General features: G+C 41.0%; 1 protein-coding gene across 1 annotated transcript in view; it reads right to left on the minus strand.

Annotated features, from left to right (window-relative positions):
• Positions 1-23,626, minus strand: part of PRKN (parkin RBR E3 ubiquitin protein ligase) — a 1,289,523-nt gene that overhangs the window by 217,503 nt on the left and 1,048,394 nt on the right. The window lies entirely within an intron of this gene.

The following is a 23,626-nucleotide window of genomic DNA, read 5'->3' on the forward strand; positions in this document are numbered from 1 at the left end:
TCACCGCGGTACATTGCTCTCTTTCTGACTTTGCTTTCCGTCGTTAGTTTGCTGTTTTTCCTTCTCCCTTCCTCCGCATGTTTTTCTCCTCAGATCCAGAGGAGATCACATCTCCTCTCACATCTGCCTTGCCTTGCCTCCACCCCGGGGCTCCTGCCACAACCACAGGCAACCACAGAGAAAGTGAGGCACAAAAAGGCAGCAGAACACTTTCCTAGGCGTTCTTAGCCTCATGAGAGTGTGGGCGACTTTTGTCTGGAAATAGAAGTTGTACCAGATTATTTTCTTGATCATTTAAGAACTAGTAACCTTTTATTATAACAATGTTCATATTGCTATGAAAATTTTGGCAGGCACTCTCTGCTCCTACACAATAATTATCTACCTCTTCCTTCTCCCCTGACGATCTGGTAGAGGATGCAGGCTGAAAGCCTTTTCTCTCTTGGCACTGGGCCCCTCTGACTCAGAGGATTTACTTCAACCAGTCTCATCATGTCACAGGAATCCTGCTCTCAGCGACCGTGATTCGGTGATTTGTTTGGGAGCATTCCTGTGACCCGGTCCTGACAAGGGGAAGAATTGGGAGGACCGTTGAGGGTGTCTGGGAAGTATTTTCCCTCCTGATTCCAAGGGAGACGGTCAAGAGGACCAACAAAGCTTCTCTTCCTGCTTGGACTCAGAGGTGAGGAGGTGGTATGGCAGCCAGGATCTGAGTGATGAGAGCTGAGCGCGGGACCAGAAGAGCTTCCACCCTGGAGGGACTTGTGGAGAACCCTCCCCTTGCCTCGCTACTGAATTTCTTAGAAGTAAAAAGTCAGTGTCCTTACATTTTAAGTCATGGATGGCCAGGCTTTCTGTTATTACAGCAGAAGGCATTTCTTTTGGGAGGAAACCATGCTCCGTGAATAATTTCACATTACACATTTCTGCACAGTTAGGGTTGAGGAAAGATTACTGGCAGCCATTGCTGAAGGATGACTGAATGGTAAACATGCCTTGAAAATTAGAGACCGTGAATTGTTCCTGAGACACTTGCAGGCTTATCTCCTCCAGAGCCATTCACTTTCATTCTAAGGGTAAAAAGACTCCGGCCTTTCTCTCCTCTCTTCAGAGAATATTTGTTTACATTCCTGGACAAAGGTCTCTCTCTCTCTCTCCCTCTCTCTCTCTCTCTGTACACTCACACACACACACACACACACACACACACACACAGCTTAAAGCAGCTCGTGTATCTACTTAAACAAAATGTAAAATTCTGGGTGCGCATTTTTCTGAGTACAAAAGAGGAAGATTCTCAATGGAGAATGGTTTCCATCAGATTCTCAGTGGAATCAGGAATCAAAATGAAACAGAAAAACATTGATCATTGCTGTTCTGTAAGTTATTAGTGTAAATATCTTGAGAAAAAAATTATCAAAAATATATATATATATGTTTATAAAAAATAAAATTATAAAAAAAAACAAGAAAGGGAAGAGAGAAGACAGAAGAATGTCAACAAATAAATATATAAAGATGATGGAAAAAAAATTATCTTATAAGTGTCAGTATCTGTAGGGCCTAACCCAGTGCTTGGCATATAGTAAATGCTCAATACAGTTTGTTAATTAAATGAACGGATAAGTGACTTGTGTTGTCTCTGATTCATGCTCTACGCCTAGTGCTTTGGGAGAATAAAACAAGTGTATAACATTCAGATATAAACCCATAAACTATATACTCAAAGAAACAGATATATTCAAAACAGTGTATAGTGGCTTTAATTCTAATAAGGCTCTATTCTAAGAGACATATACCATTGTGAGAGGGAGATATGAACTACAAATGGAGAGAGAAAGGAGAGATCACTGTGAACTGTCTGCTTAACATATGGGCTTATTCACATTAAACATTTATTTCACAGTTAGGCATCTTAAGTTTTAAGAATTTTAATTTTATTTATTTTTTAGCAATGAGGGGCTAGAATAAATCCTAAAACATAAACATGCTTAGGATTTTTACATAATATGAATCCTTTGCAAAACATGATTTTTTCCCCTCTAATCTGTTAGCTCATTTAGCTAATTCATTAGCCACCATTCCACAAAATGTAGTTTTCTTTATTCAAAGCCTAAGATACAGGTATTTTAGAAATATGTTATCAAATGATATATAGCATATAGATTTGTAAAGTCTTCTTTTTTTTTTAAGATTAACTTTATTTGAGATTGAGGGGTGGGATAGAGGGGCAGAAGGAGAGAATCTTTCAAGCAGATGTCCTGCCAAATGACAAGTCTGATGTGGGGCTCAACCCCATAATCCATGACATTATGATCTGAGCCGAAACCAAGAGTCGGCCACTTAACTGACTAAACCACCCCGGTGCCCCTGTAAACTCCTTTTTTTTCTCTTAATATTTTATTTACTTATTTGTCAGAGAGACAGAGAGAAGCAGCAGCAGGGGGAGCTGCAGGCTCCCCACTGAGAAGGGAGCTTGATGCTGGACTTGATCCCAGGACCCTGGGATCATGACCTGAGCCAAAGGCAGATGCTTAACTGACTGAGCCACCCAGGTATCCCAGTAAACTCTTTTTTAAAACCCACTCTTTCCAAGTAACCTTTTTCATCTGGCTGTTGGGTGACAATATTGACTTGAATTGTATCCCCATCAAAAGACATGTTCAAGTCCATGGTACCCCTGGGTACCTCTGGATGTGGCCTTACTTGGAAATAGGGCCTTTGCAGATGTTGTAAAGTAAATATTAGGTCATTAGGGTGGGGGGCTAATCCAATGTGACTGTTGTCCTTTTACGAAGAGACACAGAGAAACAAACAGGAAATACTGGGTGACAGCAGGGCGAGCTATAGGAGTCATACACCCACAAGCCAAGGAGTGTCAAGAATCGCTGGGAACTGAGACTAAGGGAAAGTCATGAACAGATCCCCATTCCACCACCCCAAATCTCCCACTACCAAGCCTTCAGAGACAGCATGGCCCTGTTGACATCTTGATTTCAGACATTTTGCCTCCAGAACTGTAAGACAATAAATTTATGTGGGAAGTTGTTTTGGCAGCCCTAGGGAACAAATACAATGGGCAAGAATGGCTATTTTCTGGAATTAAGATCCTATGAGTGCAACGCTAACTTCTGTGTGTCACTATATGAAGTCACTGCCACCTTGACTGAGGTGGGGTTGAAGGACGTCAAATCGCAGAAGACGGGAAGTGGCTGCAGAGCTTGTCCTTTTACTGTGTCCTTGCTCTTGAACTCAATCGACAGACTTCGTGATTTATCCCCAAGAACACTGTTCAGATAAAAATGAACTTTCTCTGGAGTTCTGTAATTCAAGGGCAGAAGGACTGCCTTCATTCACTGGAATTATAGCTGCCCTAAATTTGGGAGAGGGCACTTGGACACGTCATTTGAAAGTAAGGAAGGCACCAGACTTCCCTTTACAACAGGTAAATATTCATTAAATTCAACCAGAGCCTGACCTGTAGCAATTTCCATGCTCCTATCAGCTTGAGTTCTTTCACCTGTATTTGGAGGCAGTGGGAGAATGTGATGATCTCCTACTAGCTACCCAAGGTTCTATTTCTAATTTGTCCTTCTTAGCCATTCCTCAAACTCTCTCACAGCATTTTTTTGAAATTTGGGCTTTTACTTGTTCTTGGAAAGAAACAATAACATGCTAATAGGTAAAAAGAACAACAGAGGTATTTTCAAATGTTTCCACTAATGTAAATCGGGAATGACATGGGTGAGACCCAAAGGTGAACTCTTCCCAAACACCTCATAAAAGAAAACACCATGTTCCTTTCTTCGACAACTCCTTTAAGATGTATATCATTAACATTTGATTAATTATATGGGGAGTTTGACTTGAACACAATTTCTTCTTTATTGTTTGGTGCATTTTCTTAGAAAAGCCCTAGTTGACTTCTTAAAAGCCCCCCAAATATGTTTTGAATAGCCTGATCTTTACCCCACACTCAGTACTATACTTTTGTCTCCCTCTTTCCTTCCCCACTCATTTCTCTCTTTTTTTGCCCTCGCTCCTTCTGATTAGCCAGAGCTATATCCTTTTCCACCACAAGGGAACACGCCACATCCCATTACCCTCTCCTGAACCGTTCTTCCTTTCTGTCCTCATCAATCTGGGTAGACTCTCCTTCCACCTGCTCTCCCCTCGTCCAAACCCAAGTGTGCCAGGGATCATCCTGACTCAGTGATTCACCCGGTCATTCCCTCTACGAGTATCTGTTGATCATGCTCTGTGCCAAGTACCAGGTCACGGGGATATGGAGACAATTTAGGCACAGACTCTACCCTCTAGGTGGGTCTTTCTTAGTATACTCAGCAGTACAGACAATACTAATCAATTAATATAGTTCCTATAATATATACCGTGGATAACTATCATTCTATTCTGTTGAATCGGCAAGCTCATGTTAGTATAGGCTGATGTCATGTTTCCAACATTAACCACAATTTATCTCTTTACCCAAGACAAGGCAGATTTTCTGCATATATGTGTGGGAAGGAAGAAAATATTCTCACCTGCTACATATGTCTTTCTGTACCACAGAACTTTTAAAAAATCTTAGGCCAAGAAATAGTTCCTTTCACATGATTTCACTACCTAATAGCATGTTAGTACACATAGGGCTTCAGATACCATATGGAAGATTCATGAAGTCCATCAATTGAGTGGCAAATGGCTCCTCAAAGCATTATAGTTACGTCATATCTGGAAGTAGAGCTCTTTGAGCAACAACATTTGTCCAGGGAAAGTGATATTCAACAATTGTTTACTGAGAGGTAAATGCATCCATAGCTTTGTTCTCAGGGCTGGAGGCAAAGTGATAAATGAAATAAGCTTGTCAAGCTTACACTCTAGGGAGAGGAAGAGAAGAGGAGACAGAGAAACGATAAGTAAGTAATACTAATTACTAAATAATACTAGATAGAGAATAAATAAGCAAGTAATACTAAATACTACAGAAAATACTAAAGGGATGAGATGTGACTCCAGTATTATAAAGATCATTCTGGTTTTTACGTGATAATACAGGATAATTCTTCTTCTTTTTTTTTTTTTTTAGTTTTGAGGAAATCATTTGACTAACACTTGAAACAGTTTACACCAAAAGCCTTTTTTAAGAACAAACTAACATATATTACTTTTAATAACAGAACTAGGGACATTCCTGTAAATGGGCTGTGTTTATGATCCTTTCCTCCAGTGTTTCCTTTGCCTTTGGAGACCTATCTTGAAAGAAGTAGCTGTGGCTGATATCGAAGAGGTTACTGCCTATGTTCTCCTCTAGGATTCTGATGAATTCCTGTCTCACGTTGAGATCTTTTATCCATTTTGAGTTTATCTTTGTGTACGGTGTAAGAGAATGGTCGAGTTTCATTCTTCTACATATAGCTGTCCAGTTTTCCCAGCACCATTTATTGAAGAGACTGTCTTTTTTCCACTGTATATTTTTTCCTGTTTTGTCGAAGATTATTTGACCATAGAGTTGAGGGTCCATATCTGGGCTCTCTACTCTGTTCCATTGGTCTATATGTCTGTTTTTATGCCAGTACCATGCTGTCTTGGTGATCACAGCTTTGTAGTAAAGCTTGAAATCAGGTAACATGATGCCCCCAGTTTTATTTTTGTTTTTCAACATTTCCTTAGCGATTCAGGGTCTCTTCTGATTCCATACAAATTTTAGGATTATTTGCTCCAGCTCTTTGAAAAATACCGGTGGTATTTTGATCGGAATGGCATTAAAAGTATAGATGGCTCTAGGCAGTATAGACATTTTATCAATGTTTATTCTTCCGATCCAAGAGCATGGAATGGTCTTTCATCTTTTTGTGTCTTCTTCAATTTCTTTCATGAGTGTTCTGTAGTTCCTCAAGTACAGTTCCTTTACCTCTTTGGTTAGGTTTATTCCCCGTATCTTATGGTTCTTGGTGCTATAGTAAATGGAATCGATTCTCTAATTTCCCTTTCTGTATTTTCATTGTTAGTGTATAAGAAAGCCACTGATTTCTGTACATTGACTTTGCAAAGACCCTGCCAAAAAGGAGAATTTCAGACCAATATCACTGATGAATATGGATGCTAAGATTCTCAACAAGATCCTAGCAAACAGGATCCAACAGCACATTAAAAAGATTATCTACCATGACCAGGTGGGATTCATCCCTGGGCTATAAGGATGGTTCAACATTCGCAAATCAATCAATGTGATAGAACAAATTAATAAGAGAAGAGAGAAGAACCACATGGTCCTCTCAATTGATGCAGAAAAAGCATTTGACAAAATCCAGCATCCGTTCCTGATTAAAATGCTTCAAAGTATAGGGATAGAGGGAACATTCCTGTACTTCATAAAATCTATCTATGAAAGACCTACAGCAAATAAGATCCTCAATGGGAAAAAGCTTGCAGCCTTCCCGTTGAGATCAGAAACACGACAAGGATGCCCACTCTCACCACTCTTGTTCAACACAGTATCAGAAGTCCTAGCAACAGCAATCAGACAACAAAGAGAAATAAAGGGTATCCAAATTGGCAATGAAGAAGTCAAACTCTCTCTCTTCGCAGATGACATGATTCTTTATATGGAAAACCCAAAAGACTCCACCCCCAAACTACTAGAACTCATACAGCAATTCAGCAACATGGCAGGATACAAAAAAAAGAAATCAGTGGCTTTCTTATACACTAACAATGAAAATACAGAAAGGGAAATTAGAGAATCGATTCCTTTCCTCCAGTGTTAATGAAGGTCATTCCAGTCCCTGTGGAGCTGTCCTATAAAGCTGTGTATTCCTGTCCCCTAACCCCTCTCCTGCCCTCCTCTCCTGCCTATACACTCAAATATACTTCAAAACTCTAGCAAAAAGGAAAACATTGGGGGTGGTACAGTAAATGTAATATTTTTCCAAGTTTAGTCTGGGTGGACTTTTCTGACTTGAGTACATACTAAAGTTCTTTGAGTACATACTAATATTTGTTAGATTTTTGAGCACCCCCTGCAGGATATCAGAGCTCAAGCAGATGGAAGAGTACATACTAATATGTGCTTAGTTCTTTGAGTACATACTAATATTTCTAACCTCAGGTCTCCACTGCTGTGTCATAAAATAGAAGTCAGTAACATAAATGAGCTTTAAACATCATTGTTTATGCTCTAATCTGTTCTGAAATTTATAGCAAGTAAACGTAGGAAGAAAAACAAGTAGATATAAAATGAGAAAGGAAATAAGGTAAATATTATTGCTTAAAAATTATTTTTAAAAATCCAAGAAAATTATCTGAAACCTCAGTGAACCAGAAGAGACGAATGAAAGATGGCTGTGTTAAAATTCAATATAGAAAAATCACAACATTGTAGGCAAACAAAAAAAAGAAAATACAACAATAAAAATGAATTCATATTAGTAATAAAAATTATAAATGCCTAGGAGACACTAACTGTAAATATGCAGATCTGAAACAACAATGACAACTGCAGGAATAACACACACAATTTTACTAAACAGCAAAAAATGACAGATATAATCATATGCCACATTCCTGAGTGGAAATGCAATTCTGTAAAGATTTGATTCTTCTGAAAAAATATGTCTTACTTGTAATAGAACTCTTATCAAAACTCAATAGCATTATTTTAGAAACCTGGCAAAATGAATCTAAAGTAAAAACTGATAAGAATTTGTCTTTATGAAAGTTTAAAAGTTCTATATTAAAGAAAGCACAAACAAAGTTAACCATATTAGAGGAAAAAGGCAAATTTTTTTTTCAAATATCTGATAAACAAAGAGTTTCTATTCTAACTATATAAAGAGTTTCCATAAATCAACAGAAAAGAAGAAAACCCAGTGGGGATGAAGGTCTTAATCCTAACAAGATCAGGCAATCTGCTACAGAAGAAATACAAATGTCCAATATTTATCTCCAATATGGTATTAAGGTTCATGGTTCATGTGAACAATAACAAATCACACCAGACTGTTTCAGTGAAAACAACGTCAATACACACACACACACACACACACACACACACAAATTAGCTAATCCAGGTCCTATCATACCTATTAACATTTTATGTTAGAAAATGATAAAATATTTTAATGATAATAATTGAAAGTATATTATTTTTAATATCAGAATTTATTGATTATCCATTATGTACAAGGTATTGATACTGAACTGCTCACCAGAAGTCAACAGTTAAAGAGTATATGAAAAGTTTTAACGTTGAAAATTGTAATCTATGTAAAGAAGCTAATCCATTTTCAAAAGCAAATGAATGACCAAGTTCCCCAATGAGGGAAACCACACTTCCTTCCCTCTTCCTCCTTTCTTCTCCTCTCTCACTCCCTCTTCTCAGCATATGTTGTGAAAACATCTAAGTCATGATTTTATTGGTAGGGCAAAAATTAGAAAATAATTCGGAATGACGATTCCCCAATCTCTAGATAAAAAACAACAACAAATCAGACTCCTATCAAAAAATGAATTACAGTTACCCTTAGGGATCACTCACTCATTCATAATTCAGTAATATATTTCTTAATGAACATTCATCAATGAGTGGCAATTTATAACAAAATTTTCCCATCCTGTATGCATTTTGCTTAAATCATTAGTTAGATTGGGTCTCACACTAACTCAATATTACATTTCTAAATATTTGCCATTTGATTTTGTATCAAATACCTCTGTTTATCTTTTTAGTTTAAGGTACAGAAGTGGAGATGAACAAAAAGTGTAATGGCTTTTAAAGTCATTGTTGTTTAAACATGATGCATTTGACAAAACTAAAGGCTTTGTTTTTCTAATAAAGTGTTTATAATGTTATATAATAACTGAAAGAAGCTAATCCAATATGAAGTTAAATCACATTACTTTCCGCTCCTCAGAGGCTGACTAAATCTGTTATCCAGTCATCATATTTTGAGGTAATTGTTTTGGGGGGAGAGCTATCTATCTATCTATCTATCATCTATCTTCCAAAGGAACTGTCCAGATAGTTAGAATTCATGCTATTTCCTAAGTCTTAAAGTAGTAGAATTTTACACAAATTACTCAAGCTACTGAAAGACCGCCCATACAAATAATTTGCTAGAACAAAGCTGGGTGCAAGGGAAGCTCGATACCGCCCTGCCTTCCAGGATGCTTATCATCTTCCATGTGATTTACTGAGCACATGGAAGTGTTCATTCATTTGAACTGAACTTCCGTCTGCTGCTTGACCCCTGTTAGACATGTCATATTCCCATAGAAAATGTTAACACTGAGTTGTCCCTTATGGAATATTTCAGTGTGAGACAGAAATGTCAAGGCTAGAGTTGCTAAGAGCTTTGGTCTCCATGGATTTCTGGATGGTAAATAACCACCCATCTCCGTCCCAAGTTACTGCCCAAAAGACAGGATTTCTTTCTACGTGCTTACAAATTTAGCATAATTTCTATTAACACGTATATCCACATTTTCAGAGTTATCTTAAGAATACATTGTTAGCTTCTTATGCCTATATTAATGACAGCTCAACAAATAAATGCTGCTTGTGGGCATGCTAGCACTCTGGGGAATATAGACAAATATAACACTTGCTTTCAAAGAGCCCATAGCTTAATTGAGGAAATATGTAAACAAACAAATATAATGAAAGGCAGAATGATAAGGACGTGAAGAAAGACTTGTTTATAAAGGTCTACACAGTTCTCAAAGCTCTTTACACACGTTCCTTCACTTGATCTGCACAAGAAACATTCAAGGTAGACCATGCAGACCAACTCATCACTAGTTCAGAAGCAAGGAAAATGAGAACGAGAGCATGACGGGGTAGATCCACATTAATAAGTTAGCCATAAGGGCTAAATTGCAATTCTTCCCTTGGTACCTCACTGATGAACTTCTATCTCACTCACTCTGCCCTGTCTTCAGGAATCTGTTGACATCTCTCACCCGACTCCTGTTTTTCAAACTCTTTTGTTCTTGTGGATACATACTCTTTTTATTCCTCTTGCATTACTTTGCAAGAGGGGGCTTGGGGAGGCACCAGATATGAACCTATGGAACTTCTGTAGGAACTAATATGGAGTGAGATTATGTCCAGTGTGAGCTCTTGTGAAGGGCACCAAATTTGACCTGGGCCTTCAAAGATGAGTAAGACAGGTGTGTCACCTGCAAAGGAGAGCTGCAAGGGAGAGCAAGGCAGGGAGGCAAAATGGGAGGCTTTTAAACCTATAGGCTAGGCTAGGCTGCATTAACATTATAGAGCGATCTCCCTACTTTTTTTTTTTTTCCAGAGTGCTGAAACCCAACAAGAGGCCCACCACTGAGAACTGTGCAAGTTCTTCTGCAGTAAAAAAGCTTTCGAAACAGAGACCATCAAGACCATGTTGTTAGACACACCCTTTGAGCTTCTAACTTGAGCAGGTTTTCAAAGTAGAATTTGTAAATCTGCATCTAGGAGGAGGCAATGTTTACACAACACAAATAGAAATGGCTCCAGCAAAGCAGTCAGGATGGAGGCTGAACAGCCACCCAGCCTTCTATTCTTTCTGCTAACAACTCCCTCAGCCAATGTCTATCTTTACAGGCCATGGGTAGGCAGAATTGGAGTCAAAAGGAGTTTATTCAACTGGATGGAGGACCTACAGTGCAGCTGCTCACACTCACTGCACAGCCCTGGTCCTGTGAAGAAGAGTATGTATTTATGTATGTAAATGTGTACATATATGTGTGTGTATGTGTGTATGCGATATATATGCACATATTTATAATATGTATATATTTGTATCAGCATGATATTCTATATTAGCAGAAACACACATATTGTAAATATACCCATATTCACACATATATTCATATATTCATATATTCATATATATATATATACAGTCTATATCTGTGGTGGCCATGTCAGACAGATTTTTTGAGGTAGTAGTGAATGGGGGCAAGGGATTACCCTCTCTAGGGAAGAATGCTAAGTACAAATCCAGCCTTTGGTGAGTGATGTGGTAGAGCGGGGAGGTCTGATGGGATCAGGCAGAGAAGTAAAGGGGGAATTTCCTAGCAAGTGCAGATATATGTGCAAAGGTCCTGAGGAAAGAATCCACCTGGGGGGGGGGCTCTCTGATGAGCCTTGTGCGGTGGTGGAAGAAGTCATGAAGATAAGAGGAAATGGAGAAAGGTCTTGTACTAACACAGTGCCTTCTATTCATGATACAGACCTTGAATTTTATCCCAAAGGCTTGGGGAAACCATAAGTTTATGTTAAAGATAGTGACACAAATTCCTCTTTTAGAGTCACAACTGTGGGATCAGTGTGAGAAACAGGCTGCTGTTGGGAGGTCAGTTCAGAAGCTGCCCCACATTCTGGGAAAGGATGTGGGGTACACATTAAGTGTTCATCAGTAAGAAGCATTGATGAGATGGTGACTGACTAGGTGTGGTGATGTAGTGAGAGAAGGAGTCTGGTGTCACTGAAGGTTTCCATGTTGGCCAGCAGTGGATGGTGGTGACAGTCACTAAAGAGGAGAGAAGGTCTCCCACTTCCACAGGGCTGATGGAACAAACACATCTAAATGTCTGACCTCCACAAGCCCCACTAAAAAATGACACTGAAGGAATAGAAAGGGAATACATCCACTGCCAGGGAGAGTTTGAGAGAGGAGGCATGATCAGAGGAGAGACATCGATCAGATTGCAGAACACAGACGGAAGACGGGAAATTCTGTAGCAGAGCAGAGAGATCCGGAACCTGGCTGGCTGCGGTAAGGAGAGTGATGTAAGAAACCAGCCTGTTGTTGCTGCGGGAGCTCAGCGATGCCCAGGGACTGGAAACACCAGGCCCCGGGGAGGCTCAGAGTGAAGGAAGGGCAAAATGAGAACAAGTGCTCAAAAATCAGATATAACGAGCAGTGAGATCACAGGATCCCAACCCCCTAGTCTATGAAGCCAGGCTGCAGAAAGGCTGAAGATAGGTTTACTTTACAAGGAAGCCGAAGCAGAGGAGATCTGGATGGGGCCCACCTGGCAGAGCTATACCGAAATCAGGGAAATTACAGGAATCAGTTGACTGGTGGACACTTCAGTCCCCTTCCCCTGTCTGGGTTGTAGACCAATGACATCTGGATACAGCGAAAGATGCAAGACAAGAGATTAAAATGAACTGAAAAGGAAACGGAGAAAACAATTTAGTGAAGAATAGGAAACTTGAAAACAAAACACCTACCATCAATTTCCTTGAAGAGATAAGAGGATGCTTTAAAGAAAAAATATTTAGAGCACAAAGAAGAGGTCTTAAACGCTAAAATGGCAGGTAGCAGAAAAACTTAAATTCAATTACTTTGGAAAACAAGTTTGGGGAAATCTCTCAGAAAGTAGAGCAAAGAGGTAAAAGAATGGAAAATAGGAAATGGCAGAGCATATGAAAGAAACACCAAACCAAAGGACTGACCCAAGAGGTTGAGCAACCAACAAATGGCAACTCCAGAAAGAGGAAATTTGAGAAATGCAGAAGAGAACATTATCAAAGAATGAGATACAGAAACACTTCCCAAGACATGAGTTTTCAGGTTCAGAGAGCATGCTGCGTAACTGGGCCCAGCACAGAGCATGAGGGAGACCCAAAACAAGGAAGGCCAATGAGTGTGGGCACAACAGTCAGAATCCCTGGAGAGAACAGTGCACCCCCTCAAGAACATTCCGTGAGGAATCAGAATGCTATTGGACTTCAGCAACAAATCCTGAGAGCTTAAAACGAGTGCCTTCGAGGGGCAACTGGGAGGCTCAGTCAGTTATGCATCTGACTCTAGACCTCAGTGCAGGTCCTGATCTCTGGCTCATGAGTTCAAGTCTTGCACTGGGCTCTATGCTGGGCATGCTGTCTACTTGAAAAAAAAAATAAATAAAGAGTGCTTTCGACATTCTGAAGGAAAGCAATTTCTTGCCAAGGTGTAGGAGAACAGAGAGTAAATCAATAAAGAGGGTACATAGGATTCAGGGAAAAGGGGATAGTCAAAGAGAACTCCCAGGAGGAGAGTGAGAAGTCCCATGGTGATAGCTGACAGCCAGACGCAGGAGGAGACAGGGATCTAGAATGTGGCCCTACTTGAAAAACGGAGGAGAGACTGACACTGATTTTTCTTGATCTTATTAAGAGATTTATAATGCTATTAGAGAGTCTGGGGCTGAATTAGTGATAAATATACACACACACACACACAACTCAGGCAAATAAGCAAACAAAAGATCAACTCAATCACTAAATTGGAAAAAAAAAAGTTCCCCAAACAAAAAACAAAATAGCTACATAAGGAATATAAGTTTATAACTCTCTGCCCGAGATGATGCAGATGGAGGGAGGGGATGTGTGTTTATGTGTGTGTGTGTGTGTGTGTGTGTGTGTACAGTAAAAAGAATTAAACCTTCATATTTTATAGAAAGTTTCATAGATAGTAATTACAATGAAAGAAAGAAGAAATAATATAATCATACTCTCTGAAATCTTTATCTTAAGATTCACCTTAGGATCTGTCACTGATTTTCTTTTTAATTGCTAAAATCAGGATTTGTGTTACACTGATTCTTGGCCAGGTGGGAATTTTGTTTGTTACACTTGTCATTGTTTGTACATGTTCATCAAAACTTACAGAATGCTTGACAGTAGCTTAGAAGAAAATCCTAAAGGCAACAACTGACTACTCCTACAAGAAATACTGAATATTCAGTTTTCTTGACCATTTAAGGGATGCCACTGTTCTGAAAAACAGGCGACAATGAATATTCTGAGATAGAAAGTGATGTGGGATAACCAGGTTTTGAATGTGATGAATTATTTTGCTTCTAATTTTTTTTATAGATGTACAAGAAAGATAAATAATGAAGTGTCTTGGGCACCTAGGTAGCTCAGTGGGTTAAACCCTCTGCCTTCAGCTCCTGTCACAATCCCAGGGTCCTGGGATCAAGCCCCACATCAGACTCTCTGCTCAGCGGGGAGCCTGCTTCCCCCCCTCTCTCTGCCTACTTGTGATTTCTCTCTCTGCCAAGTAAATAAATAAAATCATAAAAAAGATAATGAAAAGTGTCGTATAAGTCTCTAAGAGCCCTTTTGATTAGTATAAAATGAAATTAGGAAAATTTTCAAAGGAAATAGCTCATGCTTAATAGACAGTTTTTTAAATTTTCATCTTGGTGAATAAAATGATAATCACTTTTAAATCAACGATATCTCAGTGAATATTTGGTGAAACTGATTCTGCAGGAATAAGGGATGTGAGTAGTTGGGGCTGTTAAACAGTTCAAAGTACAAACAAGTGTTTCTTTGATAAAATGTTATGATTAAACAAACGAAAAAGCAAGCAGAAGGGGTTTGGGGTAGACAGGTTGGCAAAGTTGAGCCAGACCTGAGGTTTTAGATATACTGAACTTACTTTTAAAAAAGTATGCTTTGCCATGTTACACTGAAAAACAAACAAACAAACAAAATCCAAGCAAACATTGAAAATGAAGGTTTGGGGAGACCTCCCCCACAGGGAAACATCTCCCAAAAAGCAGGTTTTGTGGGCGCGGGGAGAAGTCTGAGCTGCTTGAACCCGGGCAATGATCGCCACGGAGGCCCCAAACATGCAGAATGATGCAAAATGAAGCCTTAAAACAGCTTCAAAACAACCAACTTGTTTTAAATAATTAGAATAAGGGACTGTCCCTCATAAGTTCAGAAGGAAAAGTCATTGATATATTTTTTAAGGTCATTCTCTGATTCCACAAAATAAGCAAAAAAAAAAAAGTTTTTATTTATTTAATTTGTCAGAGAGACAGAGAGAGAGAGAGAGAGAGCGCGCACACACACAAGCAGGCAGAGTGGCAGGCAGAGGCAGAGAGAGAAGCAGGCTCCCCTCTGAGCAAGGAGCCCAATGCAGGACTTGATCCCAGGACTCTGGGATCATGACCTAAGCCAAAGGCTGCAGCTTAACTGACTGAGCCACCCGGGCATCCCAAAAGTTTGTTGTTGTTATTGTTTTTTTTTTTTTTTTAAATGAGGCAATGTTTCATAATGTAGGATTATTCTAAATTCTAAATTATTATTATTATTTATATTAATAGATATTAGCGACTTTTATTACATGCCAAACACTACGCTAAGGACTAAAGCAGAGTGATTTCATGAAACCATCCCAGCAGCCCTAAGGCATAATTACTAACACTAGCGAACATGACAAAGAAGGGACCGACAAGAAGCTACTTGCCCAGTCACTGACTAAGGACCTGGTTTGTGGTGTGGGAAGGCTTCCAGCTCAAGAGGCAAAGCCCGGCACAAAGATGCTGGAGTGCTACTTCCCTCTCCTTCCATTGTGATTTCCCCTGGGTAAGATCCTTCTGAATTTCAGCACTGCCGAAATACATACAGACGATTCTAAAAACAGCAGGCAAACTGGACAGTAGAATGTATTTAGTCAGTCCTTGCGGATTGGCTCATGCATTGATTATTCAGTATATATGTTCTTATATGTATTAATCAACATACAGTTAAAGATTTTATACAAAGAACTTGTATGTGCCAGGCACTATGTGCGGTGCTGGGACTAGAGCAGTGGACAAGAGGAAAAAAGAACACATGGAATAACAGATAATTTCATTTTGCTTGAAATTAAGTGCCCCAAGAAGCAGAATGGGGATAGGGAGTGATCAAGGCAGGTGATGGCGTGCACCAGTCGGGGTGGTTCGGGGAAGGCTGACAGCTCTGCAAAACGCCGGGGAAAGAGGACGCCAGAGCCCAGAGCCCTGCAGAGGAGACCAAAGCCGACCGAGTGCCTGTGCTGGAAAGGAGGGCAACGTAGCCTGTGGCTGTGACAGCATCGGCGAGTCACAAGGTGCCACCAAAGATGGAGAGGGACCAGCTAGGTCGCACATGGGGTCTTCGAGACTGAGTTTAGATTTTATTCCAGTTACCAAGGGCAGCCTCTGCAGCACCTGCTGGGTAGGAATAAAATCTGATTTATAATTTAGAACCAGTGGTACGCTGAAGCAGGAGTCCGCAGTCGTGTTTTCACAGCTGAGACAATCCAAGGATCAGTCGCTACAGTGATTTCTGACTGGTTTTACAACTCCGTGAAGACCAGTGAGTAACTGAGTACAAAAAATCTATTAATTAGGACTGTTAATAAAGACATGATGGAAAGACAGGCAAGTAATTGGAGGCATAGAAATAACGAAAGCCTGTGTGCTCACGAGCAAAGCAAAGGTGAACTTAGCCCAAGATCCACGGGGCTGAAAGTTATTTCTCCTTTAGGGTGTTAGAGCTCTCTCCCTGCTCTAACAAATCACCACCGGGGATGGCTTTAAGCCACACCCATTCATTATCTCAGGCTTTGTGGGTCAGATGTCAGGGTGCAGCAGGGCTGGGCTGCTTCTCTGTTTGGAGTCCCCAAAGCCAAAATCAGGGCCCCGCGTTTCTTTCTGGAGGCTCTGCATTGGGGTCCACCTTCAAGCTCATTCTAGCCGCTGGCAGGTTTCAGGTCAGTTTCAGGACTGAGGGGTCTGTTTCCTTGCCGGCTGTCAGCCAAGGGTCGCTCACAGCTTCTGGGGTCACCTGGACCCTGGTTAGTAATGGCTTCTTGAATGCATCTGGTGCCTCTGCTGGCTCTGACTTCCTGTTCTGTCCCAACCTTCCCTCTGCTTTCCTCCGCCACCGCATCTCTCCAGCTCCAGGTGGAGAAGTGTCTGTGCTTTTAAGGGCTCAGGAGATTAGAGTGGGGTCACCTGGAAAATTTGGTGGCCCCTCCCTGCTGGAAGGCTATAACTGTACGGCACTGGCTATTGGGATGTTGGGCTGAACTATCAGAGCACAGAGTCCTGGAGGGAACCTCTTTACAATTCCATCTATCACATGTAATATTTCCACTGATGGGGACATCGTATTAAAAATTTTAAAATAATAAAACCAACTCACTGGGGGTCAAAGAGGGCTCTGTCAAGCAGCTCGACAATAATAAGAGACGGATTAGAGAGAAACAAATATTTTAAACAAAGCTGTAGAAAGCCCCAGAAGCACGTTTGTCCTGGTTCATATCTAGATGGACAAACACACACGCCTCAAAGTACTGGTTTCTCTGAAGATACAGCTACCCTGACGGGAGCGTCCTAACGCTAGCTCAGAGGCGCACCACCAGGTTCAAAGCTGGACTGTGGTTAAGTCATCCTCCTAAATGCCCCTGGGGGTTTGGACCTCGGAGACAGTTTTAGGTATCTAACACATTAAAGTAATTGATAGTATATCACACACGTGTACAAAACTGTCTAAGCTACTGAACAAACACACCACCTTCCTAAAATGGTACAACGATGTCTCAGCTGTTAAGATACAATGAGAATGTCAAGTCTTATAAACACAAATCTGTTTGGTGTCACTAACAGACAAGATTCTGACAGCTGGCAAAATTCAAATGGCATTTACAGAATTTCAAACCAATTCCTCACTTAATATCACTTTCCCTTCCCCCACCCCGAATCAGTCTCAAAATGTCAGGTTGCAACCAGGACACCCTGTTATATTTGGTGATGGATGATGATGCTGGCTTATAGTATTTTCTCCTCCTTACCCTCTTGGCAATAACAGGAGTTCCTTAATTTTACCTTTTGGGGAAAGAAGGCAGAGAGAGAGAGGGAGGGAGAGAGAGACAAAGAGATGGAGAGAGAGACACAATTGGGTGAAATCATGTATTTCTATGAGAGGATAAAGACTGATTTGATTCTCAGAAGAACAGACATGGGAAAGAACTATTTCTTGTAATGAGATCATTAGTGTATATACAGACATGAGTCTCTGACCACTGAGGTGCATTTTGTGCTATTTTTTTGTGTTATGTCCCCTTTCTGGGCTGCTTTTCTGTGTCCCTGCACTGAAACCTCCCCACACTTCAAAAATCACTCAAAGCCCATTATTAAGAACAAATAAGAAGTCAGTGAAAATTTGGAGAGGCCAAAAGTAGTTTTATTTCAGAGAGTTCTAAATTCCTGGTCTAGGAGAATATCCAGGGGATAAATTTATTAATAACATAAACATATCAATTATTAACTAATATTACATCATTATATTATTATATAATATATACTATGTAACTGATATATTATTATATTAATATGTTGATTAACAGACTCACAATAATATATGTTAATACATCTATCACATATATGTTAATAACCTACTTTCCCCCAGAGAGTCTCCCAGGTCAGGTGTTTAGAACTTAACTATAAAAATAATTTTCATGTCTACAAATTTTTGCCATCTTTTCATTCATCCTTCATGATGGGTTTTGGGGTGACAGTAAAAACTTTGATCTCAATTTTAGCTAGGAGGAAACAGTAGAGTGATACTAAGAGAAATGAATCACAATACATGAATGACTGCTACACCACCATCCGTCCAGCTGTAAAAATATAACTACCACCATGGATGAGCAAACAAAAGCCAGAAAAAAGGGTATTGAAGCCGTGTTGGCCCACAGACTCTCACTACAACCCCCATGCCTGGCCTTCCCTCAGCACAAGGGGGCACATGACAGTCATGGCTAATGAGACAGAGCAGAAGTCCTGCTGTGGGGCCACACTTGGCCCTCCCCTCCTCTGCATGGAGCGGGAGCTGATGGTTGGAGTGGTGGCAGCCTTGATAGGAGTGTAAGACAAGATGGAGAGAACCCCAGAGGTATCTGCCTTGATGGGAGACCATGAACCAGTGACAGGAGCTGTTTGCCCCTGACCTTGGGATGTGAGAAAATCATCCTCTTCTTGTGTAAGTATCTGTAGTCGGGTTTTCTACTGCTTACAGCCTCCTGTAGCCCTAACGGGCATATTCACCTCTTGCCGGGGTTACCAATGGCTTTCTTTTCTTTCTCTTCCTCCCTGTACCTCCATTCTGAGCTCCCCCATCTATCCCTCGCTTTACATACTGACTTTGATACACTGCCAGTCTCTCTCATGGCTCGTCAGCTCATCTAGACTCCTGCTTTACCACCTTCGGCTCCCTCCTGACTTACAGCTCTGTGTGCTTCTTTGATTTGGTGGCCTTTGTAGCTTGGAGCAAAAGGTTCTCCATGTAGGAAAGTAAAACAACACAACAAGGGGCTGAGACGATCCCTTTGAAACATTAAACTCATGTTGAACTCTTGAAGGGACAATCAGGGCATGAAGCAATGTCCCCAGTGATGGGCACACCCTTTTTTCAATGCATTCATTTCATACTCATTTTTAACAGTTGGCAAATCTGGAAAACACTGATGAGACAAAAATCCGCTTGCATCATTATTAACAATCGCAGTTCCTCAAAACCTTTAAATATATTCATGCAGCATTTAGAATAAATGATCTTAAAACCAGCATGGCTGTTTCAGGAGCAGGAACGTGCCCAATTTGCAGTTGCTAGAGAGTCTTCAGGGAGAAATGTAATTACAGACTTGGGCATGGGACTGAATGGCATTTTTATTTTTTCTCGTCTCTCTTCAGCGATGCTTTCATCCCAGAGAGGTCTGAACAAGTTAACAGGTCATATAGTAGCTTGGTGGCACACGCACACTTTCATATGGGCTGGGATGGGGTGGTGAGGCTGAATTAGAACCCTAGGAAGCCAGTCCGTGGTCCATGGGCCGCCAACGGATGGGTGTGATTAGTCGTCTTTTTGTGAAATCTGCCCATTCCATGTTCATTAATAAATGCCCCCAATTTATTCATAAGTGAATCACAACAAAAAAGAAACACCGTGAGAAAGAGAAATCCTCCAGCCTCGCCTCCCCCTTACCACAACGTGCTAGTAGACCTCGCACAGAGCACAGCTCCGGCTTGCTCCATCCGCCACCTCCATGATCCGGCAGGGAGTTATATATGGGCACACGAGCTCATCTGTATTCATGATAATTTACTAAATGAATGTTACACATGTTCCAGCAAACTGCAACATGCATTTTTTTCCTATTAGCGTAAGATGAATTTTGTGTGAAATGCTATTTTATGGCCCATGCTTGTTAATTCTCTGAGCATGGCTCTGTTTCTCAACCACTGCTTTGAAAAAAGAAGTTATTTTGTTTGAGACTCCTTTCCCTCTCCCGACCTTGTTGCTCCGGGATGTGAACAACTTCAATGAGAAATGCACAAGGGAAGTACTTGGCGCTCCACCTGGAAAGCCACAGACATCTTTGAGGACTACTGACCCTCTTTCAGCATGGAAAGCAAGTCCAATTTTTTCGCTTGCCTTTTTTTTTTTTTTTTTTACAGCCTTTCCTTTTCTCTATCACTTTCCCCTCCCCTCAAAACTACTAAAAAAGTGACACCAAAGGCTTATTCTCAGCTTTATGCCCAAACTTACCTGCAAACTATACATCAATACCAGACTAATTGTGCATAAAATTTAAATTCTATTGCACTGCCACATAAAAATGCAGAATGCTTCAGAATGGCTGAGCTCAGTCCATTCAGGGCTGCCCCAAGACAGCTCATACGGATACAATTATTTCTCACATACTCCAACTTCTTTCTTTCACAACATTACTTTTATTATGCAAAAGTATATACCTAATTTTAATACATGAACCATCTAGAAGATTGAAACTTCATGCATGTCTTACTTTTGCTAAGTATCATTAAAGATATTAATTTTTTTCTTTTTTTTTTTTTAATTTGAGGATGATTTCAGCTGCCAGTAAGAGCCTGTCACTGCTGTCTGCCTACGGGTCAAAGAACCACAATGGATATCAAAAAGCTGCCATGTTGATGCCATGTTGACACCCCATTAAATCTTCATTTCTTAGTGGTTCTGGTTAAATGGAAGGGTCAGCAAGATGAACCAAAGGGAAAAGTCCTTGGGAGTAGAGGAAGCCAGCAGTGCTTTCTCTAGCGGAGAGGAAAGTCCCAGTAGATGATGAAATGGATCCAAATCCCCCAGGTCTGCAAAGTTGGTTTGTTAATCACAGAAAGATTAACCGTCTTGTTAGTCACAGAAAGACCAACCAGGTAAGAAGGACCCAGACTGCATGGAGCTGGGGGAACACAAGGGTCACGAGCATGGCAATCTTCAGCAAGCTTTGTCAAGCAAAGCATTACAGAAACTGTCTTCACTAACAAAACAAAACAAAAACAAATTCTGGATGTCCCAAATAGCGAAGAGACTGTTGGAAATGAAAAACTCCAACTTGATAAGCTGATTTTCTTTCTTTACTTTCCTCCATTTTACTGTTCTATTTTCATGGTAATGAAACCCAGGAGTTACTTTTCTCCTTTTTTCAATAGATCTGTAGATGTTTGTTACACTCTACGCTTCTCTTGTTATAAGATTTACCATAGTCATATCCACTTACATCATAAGAGATAACACTTAGAGTGTTCTTACCACGTACCCGTTTGTTGAGCTCTTGGTATAGACAGTTTTACTTAGACCTCACAAAATATTGTTACCTCTGCAAAGTGTTGTCACTACCATTTTCTACATGAGGCAATCGAGTCCGAGAGGGTCATCTACGCAAAGTCACACTTCCTCTGTGGCAGAAGTAACCTCTGACTTGAATTTGGGTGGCTTAATGTCAAATTTGAGGGCTGCACTCTCCAAAATGGTAGCCACTAGCCACAGTGTGGCAGGGTTGAACTGATGTATCCTGAAAGTGCAGTGTATACACACTGAATTTTGAAGATTTGGTGTGAAAAGCAGAATGGAAAGTATTGGATTAATAATTTTTATACTGATGACATATTGATACTATAATATTTTGGGTATATTGGGTTTTCCAAAATGTATTACTAAAACTAATTTCACCTTTTATGTGGCTACTAGGAAGTTTAGAATTCTAGAACTGGCTCATATTATATTTCTATTAGTCTCACTGGCTTTAGACCTCTAACTCCCATACCCTACTGCCCACTGTCCTTAGAAGCTTGCTTATCACCATTCTCAGGAAAATGAATGAATATAAGAAATTTTAAAAATTGTTCTATATAAACCTGGGTAGTTACTTCCACTGAATTGATTTGGCAGGAAGTGCGTCTGTGTGGGTATCACATGGGAGGCAAGAAGAACAAAATTAGGGACAAAGTCAGGGAAACCACCAGTACCATTGCTTGTCCTTGTGCAGTTGGAATAATCAGGAGACTGAGTTTCCACTTTGTACCGGCATTTCTGGGACATGATCACCTCATCGCTGTGTGACTGTGGTTCAAATTTCACATAGATTATGATCAGGGTAAACTAACACATCCAAGACATGGACATCTGAAGAACATAAAGCCACAGAATGAAAATTTTTGTTACAATTCTTCTGTGTTGACCAATTAAAAGTAAAAGTCACTTGTTTTGACTAAAACACAGTCAAGCCTGAATATCTTAAAAAAAAAAAAATCTTCAAGCTCTTCTTAGTAAGCACTGGGCCTGGAAAAACATGTCTTTGATCTACAGCAACGGTTCGCCATTTCCCCCCACCCCGAGTCTATCTCTTCCATTCCTCAGGAAAAGAGTTCTCACCCAGGGAGTGGTCCCCTTGGAAGGCACTGGGGTGGGGAGAGCTGTGGAACTTGTGGAACTATCTGAGGTGATTCTGATAAGATGCCTCCCCTCCATCGGTATATTCAGTGCTCCAAGTCCCCATCTGAGTTTCCGACTTGCCGTAGGTGACCCCCACAGTCTGGGCGAGGGTGGAGTGCAAAGGCTGGAAGGAGCCAGGGCATTTTCTGCCTGATAGCTGCCACTCCAGTTTGGCCCACAGGAACGAACTTTAAACCTAGTGATCTGGTTGACCTTGCTTCCCATCCACAAATGAGAAGGGGTGTAAGCCAGGGAGACAGAGGGTACAGTCTAGGACACTGGGGCCACTCATCCTGGCGTATCACAGCGGAGAATCCACATGCGACACTCTGGTGTAGAAAAAAATGTAGCCTCTTAATATCTTCAATATACGATCTAATCTCCCTCTTAAGTAGTTTCCTGCTCTCCTACCCAGAGATGTCTCACCAGGTCCATCTTGGCTATCTCAACCTTTTCTGGTTTAACTGTCCCTTTCTGTTTGGGTTAGCCCTTCTAGGTGCCTGTTGGCCCTCAGAGACCCACCTCCTCTCTCCCTTCCCAAGATGGCAGCTGGGGGATGTCTGGGTGTATGTCCTCATAGTCGGGGGGAGAAAGTGGCCTGGGACCAACATGGAGATCTTGGGCTGCTCTCTGGGTGGTACTGGGTCCGCAGTGGTATCTCCCTTGCTCCCTGGGGTCCCTGCTTGTTCTGCTGGCTATGGCTGTTAAAACCTGTGCACACTGAATATTCTCTGAATAGTGCTGTGCAGTCCACTGAGCTGCGGTTCCAAAATCACATCACTCCTAGACTTAGATGTCTGTCTGCAGCCTGCGGCTATAGGTTCAGTCTCCTCCATCGCCATCACCATGAGATACCTTCCCTGGTGCTCCCCAGGGCACTTGGGGGTGTCTGAACATACATCTCAGAGCCTGGGGTGTGCCCCCCAGGAGGTTCTGGGGAGTAAAACCTGGGCCCTCCGCCTGACCCACTGTGCTCCCAAGTTTCTTCTGATCAGTGCTGACAAGGTGGGGACTGGCCTCTTTCTCTCCTCTTCTCCCACTGACATGCCTCACACTCCACCT

Source organism: Lontra canadensis, unplaced genomic scaffold, assembly GCF_010015895.1.
Source record: "Lontra canadensis isolate GAN:19392208 unplaced genomic scaffold, GSC_riverotter_1.0 scaffold97, whole genome shotgun sequence".
In the NCBI taxonomy this organism is placed as follows: Eukaryota; Metazoa; Chordata; class Mammalia; order Carnivora; family Mustelidae; genus Lontra; species Lontra canadensis.